This window comes from Hevea brasiliensis, chromosome 8 (genome assembly GCF_030052815.1).
Source record: "Hevea brasiliensis isolate MT/VB/25A 57/8 chromosome 8, ASM3005281v1, whole genome shotgun sequence".
Taxonomy (NCBI): Eukaryota; Viridiplantae; Streptophyta; class Magnoliopsida; order Malpighiales; family Euphorbiaceae; genus Hevea; species Hevea brasiliensis.
In genome coordinates this window covers 73723585-73748379 of record NC_079500.1, presented here as the reverse complement: position 1 = coordinate 73748379, position 24795 = coordinate 73723585, and positions in this window count along the sequence as shown.

Below are 24795 nucleotides of genomic sequence, written 5' to 3'. Positions count from 1 at the left end.
AGTGACTGTCTTCAGTTTACGGTCAATAATGGCATAATGCCTGGCTAACCAATCCATGCACAAGATGATATCATAATCTCTGAAGGGCATTTCAATCAGATCAGATAGAAAAGTATGTCCTTGGATCACCAAATGACAATCCCTATACATTTTATTGACCCTGACCTCCTGTCCTAGCAGACTTGTTACTAGCACCTCAAAGTCCATTTTCGTACACGGAACAACAATGCAATCAATGATGCTAGCACTCACATAGGAGTGGGTAGAACCTGGATCAAATAACACAAACACATCTTGATTAAAAGTTGAAAAGGTACTACCCACAATATCAGATGTCTCAGCCTCTTCTCTCTGTCTCATTGTGTAGACTCTGGCTGAAGCACTTCCTTGCTCTAACTGATTCACTATGCCTTGGCTGCCAGATGGACTACCTCTACCCCTACCGCTACCTCTGCTAGTTGGTTGTGAACCTCTGGTGACAAGATTCTGAATTGACCCTTCTAGAGTAGTAGGAGGTGGCCCAACTCCACGGGCACTGGTGCAGTCTTTAGCAAAGTGTCTCGTGCCATCGCAGTTATAACAGGCTCCTGTGGCCTTGTATGTCACACCCTACTCATCGTAAGATGTAACATGCTCCTGTAGTACACCTAATGAATTACCGTACTTCGCCTACCGGTAACCCATTAAATATACTACAAGGGATTTTAAAACAATTTTCGTTCATTTTTAAATTGGTGGGTAAATTTTTTTTTAGATATTAAAAACCTTTATTTAAAGTCCAAACATAAATCTAATTTTTAGATATTTAAAATCTCCGTAATTTTTACAAAAATTTCGACAGAGTGCCATCTGTATTTTTGAGAAAACAGTTCTTCAAAACCTGAAAATAAAGACACTCTCAATATTTTTCTCAATCACAACTCCATTATTTAATATCATTTCACAAATCAACACAAGCAACTCAATACACAGTTTAAATTAAATCAAACATTGAAACCTCTCATTAAGGTAACAAAATTAATATTTACATTCATGGGATTATAAAAAATTTAGTAGTGCAAAACTTTATAAATACATAAAATCTCAAGATAACCTTATAATAATTTTTATTTCATTAAAATCCAAAAATATATTACAAAAGAGTTGGTACAACTGCTCAAAGTAAATTTCATACATATAATTACAGAATTACATCAAAATCTAAAGCACAAGGGTATACCTATGATATACCATAATATAGTCTCACTATGTCTTTTAGAAATCTTGCTCAGCTGCTTTATTATTCCTTTCACCTGCGATAGTATACAAAGCTATCGCTGAGTAGTGAACTCAGTGGTGCATAAACTAATAATTTAAAACTTAGTACAAGTTATGCTTGACAATTCATAACAAATAAAAATTTAAAATTTCTAAATTCTTCAAAATCTATGACATTAATAAATCAATATTTTCATTCATACAAATTATTCATTTGAATAACGTTTTGATCAAATAGTAACTATTTGTCTACATTTCTTTTAAATCTCGAAACAATACAAAAATATTTTGAATCACTAACAAATTATTTATTTCAACCACAATTTATCAAACTATGCATAATTTAAAGGGCATTGCCAACAATTCACACAGTTGAACCCATGACCCAAAATTCAAATAGTTACCGTGTTGTACACCACGACATTTCACACTCTCCCAATAACTAAGGCTAAAAGGGAGGAACAAAGACTAGCTTGTATATATGAGTACTCATTCAAACTCTTCCCCAACTGGCAAGCTAGAAAGGAAGGAACTCGCCCCATCTAGTGGAGGAGATATCTCACTAGATAAACTAATGAGAATTCACAACAAATTTTGCCATGTCAACTGTGGTTTCAAATCATATTCAAAACAATTTCTATTTACAAAGTGTTTACAAATCAGCAACATAGTTAATCATCATTAATTCATGCTCAAGGTTGGCAACACATCAAACTTAAAATTTACAATTCTCAAAACCATGCAATAAATCCTTAAATGCATAAGAAAAGTTACACTTAATTTATGCAATTTCATTCAACAAATTAAAATCCTCAACACAAAAAAATTATAAATCATAAAATAAACTTGTTCAAATCAATTTAGAAGTGAAAAGTAACAAAATAGTTAGTTGTGCACAAACCTTATACGAGTCGCCTCTTGGCCTTGACTCGATGTCTCGAGTTCTTTCCCGGTGTTCTTTTCAGCTGAAACACACAGTTTCACAGTGTTTTAGTATCATAACTCATCATAAATCCAAAAATAAATTCAAATTTACTTATACCTAGCTTTTATATGCTAAACTTGGCGTTCTTTAAATTTTGTATTTTGAGGTTACTATTCATGACACTATTAAAGTCAATTTGTTGACTTTCTAAGGCTTAATAGGTATGTAAATTCCAAATTCACCCACATACCACATTTTGGTTACTAAATTTGTTGGTTTTGGTTGTTTACTCAAATTCTAAGTCTTTTAGGCAAATTTGTAAATTTTCAGTTTTGGTGTCTTATGTTGCACTGTTCCATTGGTCATGTTGCTGTTAGAATTTGGCTAAGTTTTCTTCATAGAAAATGTTCCCTATTGTCTTAAATTTATTCTCCTTTTTGAATCACTCCAATTGGAGTTTTGTAGCTCAAGTATAGCCATTTGAATCATGGCTGCCGGATTGGACTTATCCCAGATTTCTGGGCAAATTCTGGTTCTGGCAGTTTTAGGTCACCAAATTTGGGTGGTCAAATGACTTGGTTAAGGGCATAATTTGGGTTTGTATTCTTCATTAAAGTTTTAGGTCTATATCTCAGCTTTCCACTGGTAAAATTTCAGGTCATTTAGACCTGCCTAGCCCATGTTATGGTCAAATGAACAAATACTGTTCATTTAGTCAGTTTTGTAGAGGTCAGATTGCCAATTCTAGATTTGGTCAATTTCTTCACTAGGTTTTGGTCACTTTTTGGGCATGATTCCTAAATGAGAAATGTTCCATTTTGTGTCTATTTTCATTCCCGATTGGCCTTATACCAATTGGACTTGTAAATTTTTAGTTTTGGTCCCTCAAAGGGACCTTGGTCCTGCTGCCTGCAGCATGACCATTTTCAATCCGAATTTAAACTCACTTCTAGCACTTCCAACACATCTCAATTAGTCAAAAATGACCATTTTTCATCTCAAACAAGGTCAAACACACCATTTGACCAATTTTCACATTTTTGCCTCTCAAACCGTAGGTCAAGAACCCTAATTTTGCATTTACTACATTTTATGAAATCTAAACATACCAATCATTTATCCTTAGTCCCTTAAGCCTAATTACACATTTAATTCTACTAAAACACCATAAACCCCACTATTCCCATGGTTGCCAAATTTCCCATAAGTCCATAGATGCATAAATTTCCAAGTTTCTTTACATAATTTCATTAATTTCAATTATATTTCATGCATAGACCATGCATATGGTGAGAAAACTGGCTTACCTTATTCAAGCAATTTTTCTTCTTCTCCAATCTTCAATCACCTTCTTCCTTTTTATTCCCAAGTGATGTATCTAGGTCTAAGAGTGTGATTTTGTGTTGGAGTTTAAGAAATTTATGGGAAGAAACTAGAGAAAATCAAGCTTTCTAAGTCCAAAAATGGTGGAAATGAAGAGAAAATGAGAGAGAGAAATGGGAGAGAGGGAGTGACGGGTGAAGAAGAAGAAAATTTGAGTTTTTACTTTTTACTTTTTTTTTTATCCTTTAATTTTAATTGGTCCCTTTTGTATTGTATTTATCCCATAATTTCCTAAATTTTAATTATAGCTTTATGATGTCATTAATCCTTATTTTCTTTTCTCTTTTTTTTCTTTTTTTTATGTAATTTTTTGGCTATTTGACTTTGTCAAAAAGGTTGGAAAATTAAAATTAATTTTGACATCATATATGATGTCATCATCATGATGTAATAAGTCCCATTTTTATTCTTTTTCTTTTTCTTTAATTTTTCAATAGTTCTTTAATTTAATTTTTGATTCCAAAATTTTCGTTTCTTCGATTTTATTAGATAGTTAGGTCAGGAGTCAGCTCTAGGGGTCAATTGACCAAATCGCCCCTCGCCAGTTCGACCCAGTTTTCAAATAATTCAATATTTCTTTCAGATCTCTGACCTAATTATTTGACTGGCTTAACAATTCTCTTTCATGATTTTCTCTTTTTCACTGTGTTCGCAATAGTCCTAAGGACCGCAGCGTCATATTTTTCGGTTCGAAATTTGAGTTTAAATCAACTTCACAATCCTTCCCGAGAAGGTCACCCATCACTGTGACTCTCGGCTCATTTAACTTCTTATGTTTTATTTTTCTTATTTATACTTAACTAATTGGCAATTACTAATTATTTGGGTTTAAGGCTTATTTGGTTGTCTTAAGTGTGGTTCTAATCCCCTTAATTGTCCGGACCGACTCCGTTCACTAGAATAGTGAAATATACCAGGCTATGCAAATAGGGGTGTTACAATTCTCCCCCCCCCCCCCCTCTTATAATAATTTTGTCCTCAAAATTTTACCTGGTATCAGTCTCTGAATAGTTGTGAGTGCTGTCTCCTCATGTCCTATTCACGCTCCCTAGTAGCTTCCTAGCCTGAATGATGCTTCCTTAGCACTTTAACCAATACTATTTATTCATCGACTGCTCACCTCATGTGCCAAGTTTCTTATGAGCTTCTGTCATAAGTTAGATTCAAATTCATTTCAATTTTAGAGGTAAGCAAATCTGTGTGCTAGTGGATCCACTTTTTCTAGGATCTCAATGATTCTATGGGTGAGAACTTAATTTTACTCTTTTCTTATCAAATCTCTTGATCATTTGATGCAACCTTCAGTTTAGTTTAGAATATTTTAGTCTTTTCTTGCTGTTGTTTTAGCAATTATTTTTCTTTGTAGTCTTTTTTTTTAAATGACCTTGTTGGTCATATATGAACTGCTTATCTCTTTCTTGACCACAGGTCCATAACCATTATCTTACCATCTCCACTTATGACCAAGGCCTATGTGCTATTTTGCATTATCTTGTTTGCTTTTGTTTAACTTATTTCTTTCTTGATAAAATAGTTCGGGATATCGTTACGCGTCTTAAGTAGGTTGTTTGCCCTGGTGGCAATTCCTCATCTAGTGTTTTTCTCATTTCTTACTGTTCTATTTATTTTTTTTTTCATAGCTTAACTTTAATTATTTTATTCCTCAATCTAATCTTCTTCCTTAACTTGACTATCGAGTCGTAATTTAGCACCTCTTATCATCCCTAATAAATCCACTATACTTCAATATTACCTTGATTTGGTCCTGGACCATTCTAGTCAACACTTTAACTAATATTCATAACATTTCTTTATTACATTCGCACCAACTATTCTAATTTTTACTTCCACAACTATTTTATCTATCAATATTCTATAGCTTATTTTTTACTAGTTTACGATCATTACCCTTTTTTTTCAACCATAAACAATTCTTTAATATTAAGAAGGGAGTCTACTAGACTCTCCTGTTTCCCATGTTATTCAAAAGTTTCATTTTAATTCTAATCTAATCCTTATGATCTGCACAATAAAATTGTGCTCTTCCTAAAGAATACCTGGCTAACTAGTTCCTATCGAATTACTGTTATCAGTAGAATATCATTTCTTAACTGCTTTATAAGTTATAATTGTCATCCATAGCATCCTATCTCTTCCAGGGGAACAAAATCATATTTTGTGTCTTACTGCTACACAAATAGAATATTATTCCTTACTAAACTTTGAGCAAAAGATCCATTGCAATACCAAAACAACTATAAACCCCATATCGGAGACTGGATGACTTAGCCCTATAGGTGTTATTTTTAAATTTTTACCATGCTAAAATCTCTAGTCCCATAATAATTCTTGATGTACTGTAATTCATGCTAGGGTAACGGAGTCTTTAACTCTCACTACCTTGCAACCATGATCTTTTGATATTCTAATTATAGAGTTTTAAATCCCGAATTAGGATTTTCAAGCTCAGTTCTAGTAAAACTCAGTTCTAGTAATAAAACTCTATTCTGGTATATTTGTACCAGAGCGAAAGTCATTTATAACTATTTTTATCCTTATGTACTATTGGGTAATACGTAGCTCTACACAATAAATCTCAAGTCAGTACTGTAATCTGCAGCTTACAGCACAAACATCAAGAATATTGCATAGTTATTACGATGCATCCCAATAGATCAAACTTCCCTATGTCTTATTTCTTTCAAATCCACTAATATCTTAAACTTATTTTGATTATGGTACTTACTGACATCTATCAACAGTAATACCTTTACTTCCATCTAGGGCAGATATATTGCTATAACTTACTTTTTGGTCCTCTTGCCTTACCTAATTAGGCTTACTAATTAACTTTATAATTTATCATAGTCTAGGAGATGTCTCTCACTAGAAACTTTTCCAAAATTAATTCCAATCACGCTTATTATCGCAATTCTTATCCTAAAAGACTAATTACTAACACATTAAAATTTGTCTCCATGCAAGGGAATAGCAGTAGAACATATAATTTTAGCATTAGCATATAAACAAGAAGAGCCGGAATCAAATAGTACATAATTATTCCTTTCACAAGTTAAGAACATACCGGCAACTACATCTGAAGTCTCTGCTTCTTCCCCTCGATGCATGGCGTTCCCTCTTTCTAATGTATTCCTCTGCTCGGGTTGGTCCATTGTGCGAGGATTACCTGAAGTGCTGTCTCTACTTCTACCTTTGCCCCTACTAACTATTAATGAGTCTCTAAAATCAGAATCTTGAACTGATTCCTCTGGTGTAGTATGTGGCATAAATCGACGTGCGCTAGTACAATCTCAGGCGAAATGTCCAATTCCACCACAATTGAAGCAGGCTCCAGTGACCCTATGACAAATACCCCCATGAAATTTTCCACAAACGTCACAGATACGGATAAGGTAGGAACTTTTGATTCTTTGACGAATGGTTCTTGATTGCTTCCGCCCTAAAGATCCACTTCTGTCATACTTAGGAGCTCGGGGTCCCTCAAAATCTTTTCTCTTTCCCAAATTACTACTCGAACTTTGACCAATGGGTTTCCCATTTTTCTCTTTTTCATGCTGCTCTTGAGAGGGTTGGGTTTGTACTTGGGCCTGGGCTGATAGATTATCAGCCATTTGCTGAAAGAACATGGCCATCTACTGGGTCGTTTGTGCAGTAATTTGTATAGGAGGGACTGGTGCAGTTGGACCTCTAACGCTCTGCAAAACTGGGGCCTCTCCTTGTATGTTAGCTGTATCATACTGCTCTACTGTTTTATCCCCTTGTCCATATCTATTCACAGGATTTTTTTTTTCTATTTCCTGTACAACCAACACAAGGAGATTTCCCCCCGTTAGTTTACATTTATTATATAAATGTACTATATGTATCAAACATTCGAGCAGTTGTACTTATCGAAAAATATTTCAAATTTACAGTTCAAAATTTACTTTAAAACCTTTGCTCTGATACCACTAAAACATGTCACACCCTACTCATCGTAAGATGTAACATGCTCTCGTAGTACACCTAATGAATTACCGTACTTCGCCTACCGGTAACCCATTAAATATACTACAAGGGATTTTAAAATAATTTTTGTTCATTTTTAAATTGGTGGGTAATTTTTTTTTTAGATATTAAAAGCCTTTATTTAAAGTCCAAACATAAATCTAATTTTTAGATATTTAAAATCTTCGCAATTTTTACAAAAATTTTGACAGAGTGCCATCTGTATTTTGAGAAAACAGTTTTTCAAAACCTGAAAATAAAGACACTCCCAATATTTTTCTCAATCACAACTCAATTATTCAATCTCATTTCACAAATCAACACAAGTAACTCAATACACAGTTTAAATTTAACCAAACATTGAAACCTCTCATTAAGGTAACAAAATTAATATTTACATTCATGGGATCATAAAAAACTTAGTAGTACAAAACTTTATAAATACATAAAATCTCAAGATAACCTTATAATAATTTTTATTTCATTAAAATCCAAAAATATATTACAAAAGAGTTGGTACAACTGCTCAAAGTAAATTTCATATATATAATTACAGAATTACATCAAAATCTAAAGTGCAAGGGTATACCTATGATATACCAGAATATAGTCTCACTATGTCTTTCAGAAATCTTGCTCAGCTGCTTTATTATTCCTTTCACCTGCGATAGCATACAAAGCTATCGCTGAGTGGTGAACTCAGTGGTGCACAAACTAATAATTTAAAACTTAGTACAAGTTATGCTTGACAATTCATAATAAATAAAAATTTAAAATTTCTAAATTCTTCAAAATCTATGACATTCATAAATTAATATTTTCATTCATACAAATTATTCATTTGAGTAACGTTTTGATCAAATAGTAACTATTTGTCTGCATTTCTTTTAAATCTCGAAACAATACAAAAATATTTTGAATCACTAACAAATTATTTATTTCAACCACAATTTATCAAACTATGCATAATTTAAAGGGCGTTGCCAACAATTCACATAGTTGAACCCATGACCCAAAATTCAAATAGATGCCATGTTGTACACCATGACATTTTACACTCTCCCAATAGCCGAGGCTAAAAGGGAGGAACAAAGACTAGCTAGTATATATGAGTACTCATTCAAACTCTTCCCCAACTGGCAAGCCAGAGAGGAAGGAACTCGTCCCATCTAATGGAGGAGATATCTCACTAGACAAGCTAATGAGAATTCACAACAAATTTTGCCATGTCAACTGTGGTTTCAAATCATATTCAAAATGATTTCTGTTTACAAAGTGTTTACAAATCATCAACATATTTAATCATCATAAATTCATGCTTAAGGTTGTCAACACATCAAACTTAAAATTGACGATTCTCAAAACCATGCAATAAATCCTTAAATGCATAAGAAAATTTACATTTAATTTATACAATTTCATTCAACAAATTAAAATCCTCAACACAAAAAAAAAATTATAAATCATAAAATAAACTTGTTCAAATCAATTTAGAAGTGAAAAGTAACAAAATAGTTAGTTGTGCACAAACCTTATACGAGTCGCCTCTTGGCCTTGAATCGATGTCTCGGGTTCTTTCCCGGTGTTCTTTTCAGCTGAAACACATAGTTTTACAGTGTTTCAGTATCATAACTTATCATAAATCCAAAAATAAATTCAAATTCACTTATACCTAGCTTTAATATGCTAAACTTGGCGTTCTTTAAATTTTATATTTCGAGGTTACTATTCACGACACTATTCAAGTCAATTTGTTGACTTTCTAAGGCTTAATGGGTATGGGAATTCCAACTTCACCCACATACCACATTTTGGTTACTAAATTTGTTGGTTTTGGTTATTTACTCAAATTCTAAGTCTTTTAGGCAAATTTGCAAATTTTCAGTTTTGGTGTCCTATGTTGCACTGTTCCATTGGTCATGTTGCTATTAGAATTTGGCTAAGTTTTCTTCATAGAAAATGTTCCCTATTGTCTTAAATTTATTCTCCTTTTTGAATCACTCCAATTGGAGTTTTGTAGCTCAAGTTATAGTCATTTGAATCATGGCTACCGGATTGGACTTAACCCAGATTTCTGGGCAAATTCTGGTTTTAGCAGTTTTAGGTCACCAAATTTGGGTGGCAAAATGACTTGGTTAAGGGCATAATTTAGGTTTGTGTTCTTCATGAAAGTTTTAGGTCTATATCTCAGCTTTCCACTGGTAAAATTTCAGGTCATTTAGACTTGCCTAGCCCATGTTATGGCCAAATGAACAAATATTGTTCATTTGGTCATGTTTGTACAGGTCAGATTGCCATTTCCAAATTTGGTCAATTTGTTCACTAGGTTTTGGTCACTTTTTAGGCATGATTCCTAAATGAAAAATTTTCCATTATGTGTCTATTTTCATTCTCAATTGGCCTCATACAAATTGCACTTGTAAATTTTCAGTTTTGGTCGCTCAAAAGGACCTTGGTCCTGCTGCCTGCAGCATGACCATTTTCAATCCGAATTTAAACTCACTTTTAACACTTCCAACACATCTCAATTGGTCACAAATGACCATTTTTCATCTCAAACAAGGTCAAACACACCATTTGACCAATTCTCACATTTTTGCCTCCCAAACCCTAGGTTAAGAACCCTAATTTTGCATTTACCACATTTCATGAAATCTAAACATACCAATCATTTATCCTTAGTCCCTTAAGCCTAATTACACATTTAATTCTACTAAAACACCATAAACCCCACTATTCCCATGGCTACCAAATTTCCCATAAGTCCATGCATGAATAAATTTCCAAGTTTCTTTACATAATTTCATCAATTTCAATTATATTTCATGTATAGACCATGCATATGGTGAGAAAATTAGCTTACCTTATTCAAGCAATTTTTCTTCCTCTCCAATCTTCAATTTCCTTCTTCCTTTTTATTCCTAAGTGATGTATCTAGGTCTAAGAGTGTGATTTTGTGTTGGAGTTTAAGAAATTTATGGGAAGAAACTAGAGAAAATCAAGCTTTCTAAGTCCAAAAATGGTGGAAATGAAGAGAAAATGAGAGAGAGAAATGGGAGAGAGGGAGTGACGGGTGAAGAAGAAGAAAATTTGAGTTTTTACTTTTTTTTTATCCTTTAATTTTAATTGGTCCCTTTTGTATTGTATTTATCCCATAATTTCCTAAATTTTAATTATAGCTTTATGATGTCATTAATCCTTATTTTCTTTTCTCTTTTTTTTTTCTTTTTTTTTATGTAATTATTTGGCTATTTGACTTGGTCAAAAAGGTTGGAAAATTAAAATTAATTTTGACATCATATATGATGTCATCATCATAATGTAATTAGTCCCATTTTTATTCTTTTTCTTTTTCTTTAATTTTTTAATAGTTCTTTAATTTAATTTTTGATTCCGAAATTTTTGTTTCTTCGATTTTATTGGACAGTTAGGTCAGGAGTCAGCTCTAGGGGTTAATTGACCAAATTGCCCTTCACCGGTTCGACCCAGTTTGCAAATAATTTAATATTTCTTTCGGATCCCTGACTTAATTATTTGACCGGCTTAACAATTCTTTTTCGTGATTTTCTCTTTTCCACTGTGTTCGCAATAGTCCTAAGGATCGCAGCGTCACATTTTTCGGCTCGAAATTTGAGTTTAAATCGACTTTGCAATCCTTCCCGAGAAGGTCACCCATCGCTATGACTCTCGGCTCATTTAAATTCTTATGTTCTATTTTTCTTATTTATACTTAACTTATTCACAATTACTAATTATTTGGGTTTAAGGCTTATCTGGTTGTCTTAAGTGTGGTTCTAATCCCCTTAATTGTTCGGACCGACTCCGGTCACCGGAATAGTGAAATATACCAGGCTATGCAAATGGGGATGTTACATTGTAGCATACCCCATCATGATTTCTACCACAAGTTTCACATGGACGGGGAGGGTAGGAACTTCTGGTAGTCTACTGACCAGATAGAGGAGGTCTCTATCCTGAAAATCTTCCCCTACCAGACTTTTTACCACCAGTGCTTTGTCCCCCAAAGTTCTTTATCTTTCCAATAGGACCACTAGATCTCTGATCTACCGACTTCCCTATTTCTCTTTTTCTGTCTTCTCTATTTTCTTTTTCTCTAGGGTCACTTCTGATTCAATTCTTTCTAATTCAAGTGCTTGAGAAATAAGCTTAGAGAAGTTATTACGTTTGAATCCAACCACTTATATTCTGAGACTAGGCTTCAAGCCGGTTTCAAACCCCTTACATCTTTCGCTGCTGGTAGAAAGGAGACTTCCTGCATAGTGGCTTAGGCGGGAAAACTCCCTTTCATATTCTGCCACTGATCTACTTCTTTGTTTTAGACTTAAGAACTCCTTTTAGCTTCTGGTCCACATAGGCATCTGGGACATATTTTTGTCTGAACTCTCGAAGAAAATCATCCCAGGTTAGCACTAGAGGTTCCACCAAACTATGGGAAATGGTTTTCCACTAGTCATATGCATCCCTCTGTAGTAGTGACACTGAATACTCAAATCTTAGCTCGTTTGTGCAGTGTAGTTTCTTAAACACTCTATCCATTCTCTCCAAACATTGTTCTGCCTCTAGTGGATCTACTATCCCCTTAAACTCAATAGCCCCGTATTTAATCAGCTTGTCATACTATCTAGCTGAAGGCTGTGGTTGTACCATTGGTGTCTACAGTGGGGCTTGAGTGGGCATGTTACCAGCCATCTGTTGAAACATCACAGCCATTTACTGAGCAAATTGGGCAGGGAACTATGGTATTGAGGAGGCTGGTGCGGCTGATCCACTCAAATTTTAAAGGGCTGGGGCTTCCCCTTGTACCTTAGCCTCTACTGATTGATCGACTGAACGGTCCCCTTCTTCCATAGTCAATTAGAGGATATTATAACTCCTGAATAAATAACACAAGGAGATTTCCTCCCGTTAATGCATATTTATAATGTAATGTACTGTATGTATTAAACCATGACATTGAGCAGTTGTACTATGAAGAAAGAATATTCAAATTACAGGTCAAAATAGAATTTAAAAACTAGCTCTGATACCACTAAAACATGTCACACCTTACCCCTCCATAAGGCATAACCTGTTCCTGTAGTATACATAATGAATTATCGAACTTCGCCTACTGATAATCCATTAAATACACTACAAAGGATTTTAAACAATTTCTTATGTCTTTTTTTTTTTTTTACAGTAGTGAGCACTTTTGACAGGATTTAAAACCTTTTACTCAAAGTTAAATTACATAACAAATCTGCAATATCAATAGATTCTATAAAAATTTCGGCAGAGTGCCGTATGTATTTTGAACAAAATAGTTCTTCAAAAACCTGTAAAAAAAAACACTTCCAATATATTTGTTTCATTCCCAAACTCCAATATGGCTTAACACAAATCAATTTTCTCAACATTTGTCAAACTCAATTCAACATCATTTTCAGTAGTTCCAAAAATTAGAATGCAAAATGACTGAGTAGTTCAAAAGCTGAGATAAGAGAAGTATAATACAACATTTTTTCGAGCCAAAATAATTTACAACTTTAATTTATAACAGCTCAAGACCAAGTATAATATATATATATATATATAGTTCACATACATTACAACAAAAATTACAAGGAGGTGGTATACTCAATATACCCGGCAAAATCCCAAAAGTATAGCACAAGCAGCCTACTCTGCAGTTTTATCTGTCTATCCACCTACGATAGCAATGAAAAAGCTATCGCTGAGCCAATGTCTTAGTGGTGCAACATTAAGAAAATGTAATTTAAAATCATAAACCATATATCACATAAACTGTGTATACTTAAAACCATAGTTAATTTCAAAAGACAGAGAATGTTATAAAGAATTAAATTCCATTTCACAATATCTCAATAAATGCTAATAAATCACACACGCAGCTTAATCATGATTCCAAAGTCTAATTCATCCCAAAAGCCAATGGCTAATGAGGAATAACGTAGCTAGCTAGCAATTATATGAGTACTCATCCTATTCATCCTCAACTGGCACACACCTCAATACTTCAGCTAGAGAGGGAATTCAAAGCCAATTCATCCCACTAGACAAGCTAGCGAGGAATTTAATCAAATATACATGATAGCTATGGTTTCAAACTATTTGCAATATTTTTCAAGCAATAAGTATCTATCAAATATCATTCAAACAAATTTTCCACAATTTAAGCAATAACATACAATTTGTCATAATTTATTTCAAGTGAAAATTCAAAATAAATAACTGTTGTGCACAAACCTCTAATGAGTATCCTCTTGGCCTTGACTCAGTGGTTCTTTCCCCTTCCCTGAGTCTTTACTAACTGAAAAACACAATTTAAAGTGTTTCGGTACTTATTTAAATGTTTTTAATAATAAGGTTCAATAATTAAATTTTATTAATACTATTACTTTCATTAGTCAACCTATAATGTTGACCTTTGATGCACTATAAATGAGTCAATTTTAATGTTCCCAATTTGTCACATTTTATAGTCTCTAAGTGTTGGTATATGTTACCAATTTCATTTTAAAGCTTATTGCATTTTATTGTCATTTTCCAGATTTTATATGCTAGATTGCTCTAGCTAAATGTCTTGTTTTCCTTAGTTTTTAGGTTCTAGTCAAAAAAGCAAAATTGTATATTTATGTCTTTGTGACACCCCTTACCCGACTACAGTGTAGCCGAGCAAGTTATGCCACTCAGTGTGCCGGAGCACTCTATTTTATCTTAATTCATTTTTATCATAGTTTTGAAAATAACTTATGAAATATAATTCATTTATTGAAATTGTAATGTATTTGAGGTTCCGAAAATTTTATAGAAAATCCGGCGGAGTACCGGCTAAAAATGGAGAAAACAGTTCTTCGGAACCTGTGAAAAACACTTCCTATGTTCATATTCAATCAATCCCAACTCCAATTATCAACAAAATCTCAGAATAATTTCATCAATTTCATTTATTTCTCATTCATTCATCTCATGGTACTCATATACAATTCACATTTTGTATCACATCAAGTTACAGCAATTTCTTAATGATTCCTCTATTTGTCATTTCACATCATCCTTAGACTCAAATCATAAATAAATTCTCACATGTGATTTATAATCACAAATTACAAGTACTTACATTAATACAAAATTATATTACATTTGTTCAAATACATATGATAAAATAAGAGTTTAATTATCAAATTTACAAAAATCTCAAAATACAAAATGGGACCTAGTGTCCTACCAATGCACTGTAGTCTGTGAGGTGACACGGACGCTATGCAGAACTGTGAATGGCCTTACCCAATCTGTGGTCTACCGGGCCCTCTGTCCAAATCTTCAGTACCTACGCGTTGCAAAAGCGACGCGCTAAGCATAAAGCTTAGTGGTGCCAATAATACAAGAAAATATAATATGCAAATAAAAATAATAATTTCCTTGCTATTGTGTTCATAAAAATTGACTAATTACTAACTTATTGTTTAGTCGAGGGCTAATAATGTTTTATGATATTAACTTCTTCATGCATTTCATTAATTATTTTCTTCATGATCTTGAGCTTCTTTGTATTTTTGTAATCATTCATGATACTTAATTTTCGTATTTTCTTTAATAATCAATGCAACCACAGTTATACTTTTTCCATGGCCAAGTAACCTATCTTTGGGCATCGGATCGATAACGGTCATTAACCTTTGGACACCCATGATTGCCTCGGGCCGTCATACCATGGGACGCAGAACATCAACCACGTATGCAGTCAGTATGGCTAAAAAGCCATGATATCACATAATCGGGCATAAAAGCCATGAATACGGGCATAAAAGCCATGGATACGGGCATAAAAGCCATGAATACGCAGTACTGCTAAAACAATACCCTATTGGCATGCCAAACTATCCAAACCAATCTTATTAGGTATACTAGGGCATTTGATACTTTAAAATTCTTCAATCTTTGAATTTCAACTTTTGGTGTCACTATTCATTTCATTGGTCAACAAGAAAGTTGACTTTTGCATAGAAAATATGTACATTGACTTTGGCACTTCAAACATACCACATTTTTCATTTAAAACTTGTTGGCATTAAGCATTAATACAATTTCTAAGCTTTAACCAAGGGAAACAAAAATTTCAGTTTTTGAAACTTAACTTTACTATTCCATTAAGCACTGTTGCAGTGGGAATTTGAGAAAATGGTAAACATGAAAGTTGTTCCTTGTTTTGTCTAGTTGAATTTCCTTTTTTGAATCACTCCATTTGGAGTTTTGTAGCTCAAGTTATGGCCAAAATATGTTTACTGTTCACGTGCACTGTTCATGCTGAGATTTTGGGTCTGGCAGATTTTTGGTCCAACTTTGGTCAGTAATTTGATCAAGTTAAGTTCCTAATTTGGTCTAACTTTCTTCTTATGAAATGTTCTACCATACCTTAGGTTTCCATCGGTTCAAGAATCGCCTAAATCTGAGTTTTCTAGAGAGAGTTATAGTCCTCCAAACATTACTGCTCAAATGAAAATCTGCAGAGTTGCAGGTTTGATAACTCAACTTTGCCCAATAATTTGAATGGGTTAATGGCATAATTTGGAGTGATGTTCTTCATGAAAGTTGTTTGTCTATATCCTATCTTGTTGTTGTAAAAATTTCAGGTCAATTTGACCATTCTACAGTGAGTTATGGCCAAATGAACAGTTACTGTTCATTTGGTCATTTCTGCAGGTGCTGGTTGCAGGGTATCCGGATTGGGGCCAACTTTTGGTCCTCTTGCTTTGGTCTTTTGGGCATGGTTTCTTCAGCAAAAATGTGCCATTATAAGCCTAGTTTCATGTCCAATTAGCCAAACACCAATTGAACCAACACAGCCCAAGATATGGCAGTCCAAGTGGACTGAAATTTGATCACCTCTTTGCACTCATGGGGCAGCCTGCCCATTCCACTTTGCCATGCCATTTTTCAGTCCAATTTATGGTCAACATACCTCAAATGGTCACTAATTGACCATTAGAATGTTCTTTAACCATTTCATAAGCCAAGTCAAATTTTCATTCCTAAACCCTAGCTAAATTTCAAAGTTTTTCGCAATTTCCCTAATTTACTCTTTCATTCTCTCTCTCTATATATATATATATATGTATACACTTTAAACCTAAGCTCTAGTTCACTCTAAGTCCATCAAACACTCCATTTCTATTCCTTCAATAGGGCTGCCAAAATTCAAGGAGTACATATACATAAATTTCATTCATTTAATTCACAATTCCTTACTTATTTTAAGTCCTTAATATGGAATAAAAGAAGTATAAGTATAAATAGGCACTAACCTTTTTGAAACCAACCTTGAGCTTGTTATTCTTCAAGATTTCCCCTAGAATCATAATAATCATAATCAATTATAACTTTACTTTCCTAAATTAAATATCCAATAAAAATTCAACAGCATTTCCCCTTAAATTGGACTAAACTCCTATCATAAATCTTAAATCCACAACCACCCATTAATACCCAATCTGGCAGCTTGTGCATTCAAATTTATATATAATGATCTAACCGTTAGATAAATCCCAAATTTTAACCATATATTCAAGACATCCCTATACAATATCAGTAAAAATTTTAGCATCAAATAATCACTATATCATGAGATATCAAAACATTCATTCAACCCTTCAAAATCTACATTTTTGCAGAAATCAGTCTTACTCAGACAGCTCATGCAAAACAATTTATATCTCATAAACCACAAGTCTAAAATTCACCAAATTTTAACCCAGCAGCCTCAACATCCCAAATATCATTTGTACCAAATTTCATAATTTTATAGGCATCCTAACTATTTATTTTTCTCAAATTTCAGTAGCCAAAATTCAGAATTCAACCTACAGACAGCCTGTGTTCAACAATATATTTCTCCAAATCCAACGGTTGAAAAATCACCAAATTTTAACCATAACTTCAACACATACATACCTCAAACATATCCAAAAATGAGCCATAGATGTTGAGCCAAACTCACCTGGACGGAAGAGAAACATGTTGCCCTGCTGAACCCCTTTTTCTGCTACTGTTCATCTCCTTCTCCTTCTTCCTTTCTTTCTTTCTTTTCCTTTTCTCTCTCTTTCTCTCTTATTCCAGCCCGTATGAAGAAGGAAACTGCTGGTTTCCTTTGTTTTTTATCTCATTTTAAGTCATTTTTATCTCTTTTTATTGGTTTGTCAAATGGTGATTGGTTAGAGAGTGTTGGATGACATCATATGATGTCATAATTTGTTTTTTATTTCATTTTTCTTTTCTTTTCATCACTAATCATTTTCAATTCAATTTTTAACAATATTTATTCATATTTTAGATCATAATAATTATTTACTCAACTGGACAAGTCGGCCAAAAATCGTCTCTGAAGGTGAAATGACCAAAATGCCCTCCGTTTGGCTTAACGGGTCAAAATTGGCTGTACCAATTGAAAAATTTTTCTAAATATTTTCTTGGCATTCTAATGCCATAGGAACCTCAATGACCCTTCTCTGGAGTCCCAAAAATTATTTTATGAATTTTTTTTCTGGGTCTAGGGCTCCTCGTTGCGAGAACCGCAACTTCCCTCTGGTTGCCCATCGCTTGGGCACCGGCTCATTTGACTTAGTTGTATTTTATTTCTAAAATTTTTACTAAATTTTTCTTGTTAATATTTGAGTTAATTATGGTTCCTGACTTTAGTTTAAATATCTTTCCGGACGTTCTAGCTGTCCGGACCGACACCGGTCACCGGAACAGTAGAATGTACGGAGTTGCTACAGTGAGGTTGTTACAGTCTTAGTGACATTTTGACACTAATTTCATGTCATTTGGAGTTTTTTAGACTAAGTTATGGTCATTCTACTATTGCTGGTCAAATTGCATTTTTATTGTAAACTTAGGTCATTTCTAATTCTGGCAGGTTTTATACCCGAATTTGTGCAAGCCTTTTGACTTGCTTATGGTCATTTCTGGGTTTGGTGGTCTTAACCAAAATTGTAGCCTTATGTCTAAGCTTTTCAACAATATAAATTTCTAGTCATTTGGACCTGTGTACAAGGAGTTATGGCCAATTACGTAACTACTATTCAAATGGTAAATTTTCAGGTTTGAAAGGTTACAAATCCGGATTAGGTCAGTTTTAGGGTTACTTTTCGGACAGAATTTAGGTATGCTTCCAACATGAAAGTTGGCACATTTGGTGCCTAGTTTCACCTCCAATTGGTCTCATACCAATTGGGATCATACATTTAAGATTATAGGCTCATTTGCATACTGCCCTTTACATTTCTCTTAAACACCAATCCAAATGCATATTCAACTTATTCTAGCTTACCTTCCATACCTAATTCTGACTTTTTACATTACCATATTCATCAATCACTTTATATTATAGTCAATTTGGGTAGAATACAATGACCTTTAATACACCAAATATAATCCTAAATTATAAAGTCCAATTATAACAATGTATACACATAAACACTCCCAAATATTACATATAACTTTCACTACCAAATTACTTATATATTCATCAATCTTTAATACCACACTTCATCAAATAACTTCATGAATTCAAGCATTCTTCAACAAGTCATAAGGCTACTGAATTGTCCTAAAATGCATAAGCCTTCCATAATTTCTTCAACTCTAATTTCAATTGCACAATCACCACATACACATGGAAATAACTTACTAGCACATTAAATCACCTTAATCAACATTAATTCCCAACAATATATGTAAGAATAATTTATTAACCATGAGATTCCATTGCTGCCGAAAATAGTACCCTCCAATAATTCATCAAAACCTCAAAATTTCTTAATCAATTTACTTATCTCAACATGGAAATCAAGTTTACTTAAGAAAGGAAGAAGAAATGGACACTTACCTCTTGTAAGCTTTCTCAAAACTCCACCAAAACTCTTCTTTCTTGTTCCCAATATGTTGCCCAAGATGTATAGACCTACTTTAGTGAAGACTTGCAAGAAATTGTTGCTTGATCATGAAAGCATGGAGCTCAAATGTGGGACGACAATGGAGGACAATGGAAGAAAGGAATTCAACAATTGAGAGTGTTTGAGGAAGAAGATGCTGAATGGCATATTTTTATCTTCAAGTAGATTTATTTATGTCCCATAATGTGTAGTTAGTGCTCCATTAAGCTTCATTTATGATTTATTAATTTCCAAATTTCATAATTTACAAATTTACCACCAACTTCCACTATTTACATTATGTATCAAATTCTTATTTTTCTTTGACATTTTTAAAGTTTAGTATCACTTATTTTTAATGGACATTTAGGTCAAATGTCAACTCAGTGTGTCAATTGATCAAAATGCCTCTCCTCGGGTTGTATTCCTAATTTTTCGGTAACACCAATTTTTGTCAGCTTCTCAATTTTTTATTTTTCTTTGTACTAATTAATTAAATTTTTTTTGACATTTTCTAAGCCAATTAAATCACAATAGATGTTTATTTAAGTCCCAAAAATATTTTTTAGGGTTCCCCGCAGTCCAGGGCTAGTCAACGGTCCTCACCGCAACTTCCCGGTGCAGTCACCCATCGCTAGGTTTTTTGGCTCATTTAACTTAATCACATTTCATTACTCTTATTTTTCCTTTGTTTTTCTTGTATTTTTTCTATTGTATTTCATTATCTTATTTCTCTTCACTAACATTTAAGTATAATTCCAAGCATTCTAACTCTCCGGACAGACACTGGTCACCGAAACAGTAGAACACACTACCGCATATAAGGGTGTTACAGATTCTTAATTTAATTCATCTCTATTTATATTTAGTTGTCTAATTATAATTGGTCATAATTTTAATGAGGTCATTATGACATCATGCTTATATCATAATTAAACTTAATTTCTTATTTCTTTTATTTTTCTTCTTTCCATTACATATTTCTTTTGAACTTTTTATTAAAAATTCTTTCATAATTTATTTTATTAATTTCACTTAACTTAATTGACATTTTGGTCAAAAATCACCTCTTCATGTGAAATGACCAAAATGCCCTTCATCGGGTCATAATTTGTCTTTACCAATTGGCATAAATTTCCTTGTATTTCTTTGACATTTTTATTGTCATTTAAACCTCATAAATCCTTCAATTAAATCCCAAATATATGTTCCATAGGGTTTTCCATGAATCTGGGGTTGGCAATTGTATTCACAGTCGCTTCCCGATAAGGTTACCCATCGCCGGGATCTCGGCTCCTTTAGCCTATTAGCATTTCATTTTTTTTTTCTTAATTTTACTCGATCTTTATTCAATCAATTTATGCCTCCTCACTCTAGCTTAAGTGTAGTTCCAGATATTCTAGCTGTCCAAACAGACGTTTGTCATCGAAACAGTAGAACGTACGGACTACCTAAAGTGAGGACGTTACATATTAAGCCAGATTTTTTGAAAGTGAACATAAGTGTTTTAGGAGTTTAACAATGTTAGCAGTATGCTTTAAAGCATATCATTGTATTGCATCATATAAATAATTATTCCAATTTAATGGCAATTATTCTTTTCATTTATGTTTAAATGGTTTGAATTTAAATTGAAAAGTTTCTTTAATATCTTGTTAGATGTTCTATTCTTAAGTTGTTAAGAATATGAGTTATAGAACAATCTAGTGCAAGTATTATAAATTTAGCTCACAATCTGGGATACTTCATTGGATATGGCTTATCCAGAAAGATTGTCACTTATGTTTATTTTTATGGACTAGTATGAGATACTAATGGAATGGAATATTCAGTCTAATGCCATATAACAAACATGATCCATGCACTAAAATCTGTCTATTACAAAATCTCAATTCAAGTTGGAGTCATGGTTTATGTCAAACTCCAATTGCTTTGAATCATATGTTCTCTTTTAATTCCAATTCTTGATTAATAAGACTTTCCTGTCAGAAACTCTTTTCTGACTATATCTATGTTTTTTGGCCAAGAACTTAAATTACTAAGAATAATTAAATGAACATAGAATTTTATCCCTATTTACTTAGGGTAATGGATCCCAAGATTAACACTTATCTCCATATCTAACTAGTTAGAGCCAAGACATACCCATATACCCATACATAGTATAAGTATGAAAGCAGTATCAAACTCAAACTACTTATATATAAGATAACTGTATTATCTAAGGTCAAGAAATTATATGCACTATTATAATCTAAATGACTTTGTATTGACAAGAGTAAACTCCATGTAATATTACAAAATAATATTACAAGTGCTCATACATATAGACATTATTTATATCTGAAACAAAACACAAAAGGGTAAACCAAAAATTTTACCCTGCCTATCAAGGAGTACAGCTTCTATTACGTTCACTCAACTGCCCTTTCTTTTCCTTTACTTACAACAACATAAAAATAGCTATCGCTGAGTATATAACTCAGTGGTGTACAACTATTAATTTATAAAATCATCATAAAACATATTTTATGAAACCATGATAAAGTATTCAAGATATTCAAATTTCCATGAAATATGAAAATAGTAATAGTGATCTCAACCTCAACTGGCAAGCCAGAGAGGGAAGGTAACATAATCAATCTCAACCCCATTAACCGTTATCAATGAGGGAAGCAATCAAAGTTTGTCATGCCATCTGTGATTTCAAAACAATCTAAAATAATTTCAAATCAAATAACAACATTTCAAATCATCACAAATCAACATATAGGATTGGCAACACATCAATTTCACAAAACACTTCTAAATCACATTCAATTCGGCCACCCCCTTGCTACAATAAAATCAATGGCCAAGCATCTGCCTTTTCAATACAATAATACATTCTTTTCAAAATTCAAAATATTCTCAAAATAATGTAAACAATTCTCAAAGACAAAGTAAATTTACATTTGGTTTGTAGCAAATCCATTCTTTTCATAAACAAATTTAGAATACAAGAAAATTTAAGTTGTGCACAAACCTTATCTTAATTCCCTTTCTTTGACTTAATTCTCTTTTTACTCCAAAGTCCTCTTCTCCACTGAAAATACAGAATTTCAAAAGCTTCAATACTCATTCTAACTTCTACTAGTAGCTAATCAATTAAATTCCTAGTGAATTCCTAAGATAACTACACATTTTAATTATTCCAAACTGTAGGGCAACATTTGAACCTGACTTTGAAACTCAATTCCAATCTAGTTTCAATCATAATTTGTCAAAGTGATCTCCATGAAAGTTGTTCCTCTATATCTTAACTTTAATTATCAATTTGAATCATTCAATTTGTAGGTCTAAGTGATTAGTTATGGTCAAAATACTAGATATTACTCCTGGGTGTCTTACCCTACAATTCTCGAGTTTTCCAGACTTTTACTTGAAATTGCATTCAATATCCGAGTACTTTATACTCAGAATTTGTATCAGGTATCTAAAGCAAAGCTTTAGGCCTTTGTCTTAAGTTTTCAAATTATTTTGTAGCTCTTTAATTGGAGATGTACAAAGGAAGATATGTCCTGTTAACCACACGCAGGTCATAGGGTAGAATTGCTGAGTTGCAGGAATTTTTAGTTTGAAATTTATAACTTACTCTAAAATTTTAGCTACTTTGCCCTAAGAATTATGTAACACCTCTTACCTGGTCTATAGTGTCTCCAAGCAAAGTGTGCCACATTTTGTGCCGGAGCACCATATCTATTTTATTTTGTCATATTTATTTGTAATCTTATGTCCCATATTTCTCTCTCTTTTTTTTTTGTGGAGACCCAGGCAGAGTCTCCTCTGTTTTATTAGCATTTGGTGTGTTACTATTTACCTCTTCATATCATAATTTCAATCTATATCAATTCACCTCTTATCATATCCATATCATATAATCAGTCATATCATCATAATTCTCATAAATTCATTTGAAAAGAAATCTCATCTCATTTCATTTATAAGAGTCAAGTACATAATTTACAAATTATTATACAATCTCAAAATTTAATTACATCACTCACTTATGTACAATGATCAAAATACAAAAGCTAAATACACATGGGCCATACCAAAAATAGACTGCTGAGGTGACACATCACACTACTGCAAATCTGCTCCAACTCATTATCTGGATTGGTCTTGCTCACCAGTACCTACGTGTGGAAAACCAATGCGCTAAGCGAATTGCTTAGTGTTGCATAAATTAAAGTAAAAATAACTAAATAATGAAAGATAATTATTCCATGTATAATTTCATAAAGAAGTGCAGATTTCATGAATTTTGAGTCATTTACATGTTTATTGAACTTTGGGAGCAAATAAGTTTATCAGGATCTTTTCTGCTCATTTGTTCCATATTCAGTCTTATTAAATTTATATCAGTGCCTAAGTAACCTATAACAGACTATAAAGACTGGATACACGAGAGTATACTAGTTAGACATCTGTATGTCTATCATGTATACATCTGTCATGTCAGGCACAAGGCCAGTGAGCAGGCATAAAGCCAGAAATCAGATTAGGCATAAGAGCCGATAATCACATCATGTTAGGCATAAAGCCAGAGGAATAACCATATCAGATAGATATTGTCTATCAATGATCATTCATGTGGGCAGTACTGCAATCTGTAGTCCCAAATTGGTATACAAATTGATCCAAGCTATATACATTAGTCTAGGTATACTTTGGATAAATTAGTGTTATTAAGTACTTATAGACTTATTATTTCATGTCATGCACTATTAATGCTTTATAGCAATTTCATGTCAGTTGTAATGGAAAAATAGGTTCTAATCTCACTTTCATGTAACTTATGTATTTGGCAAACCATTTAAGTAATTTATATATCATGTATCAATTAATTCCTTGAACCTTCCTTTAGGTACCAATTCTGGCCCTTAACATTTACCTAGCAAATTGGCCAAGATGTAGACACTGTTTGTGTAACACACTTACTGTAGGTAGTTCATGTATTCTACTATTTCGACGACTAACGTTTGTTCGGATAGCCAAAATGTCTGGAACTACACTTAAACTATAGTGAGGAGGCATAACTTTATGGAATAAATGTTAAGAAAATATAAGAAAAATTTAGAGAAAATAAAAGAAATGAAATGTAACTGGGTTAAATGAGTCGAGGTTCCGGCGATGGGTGACTGTACCGGAAAGTAACTGTGAAGACAGTTTTCGACCCTAGACCCATGAAGAACCATAGGAAATAATTTTTGTTACTTAATTAAA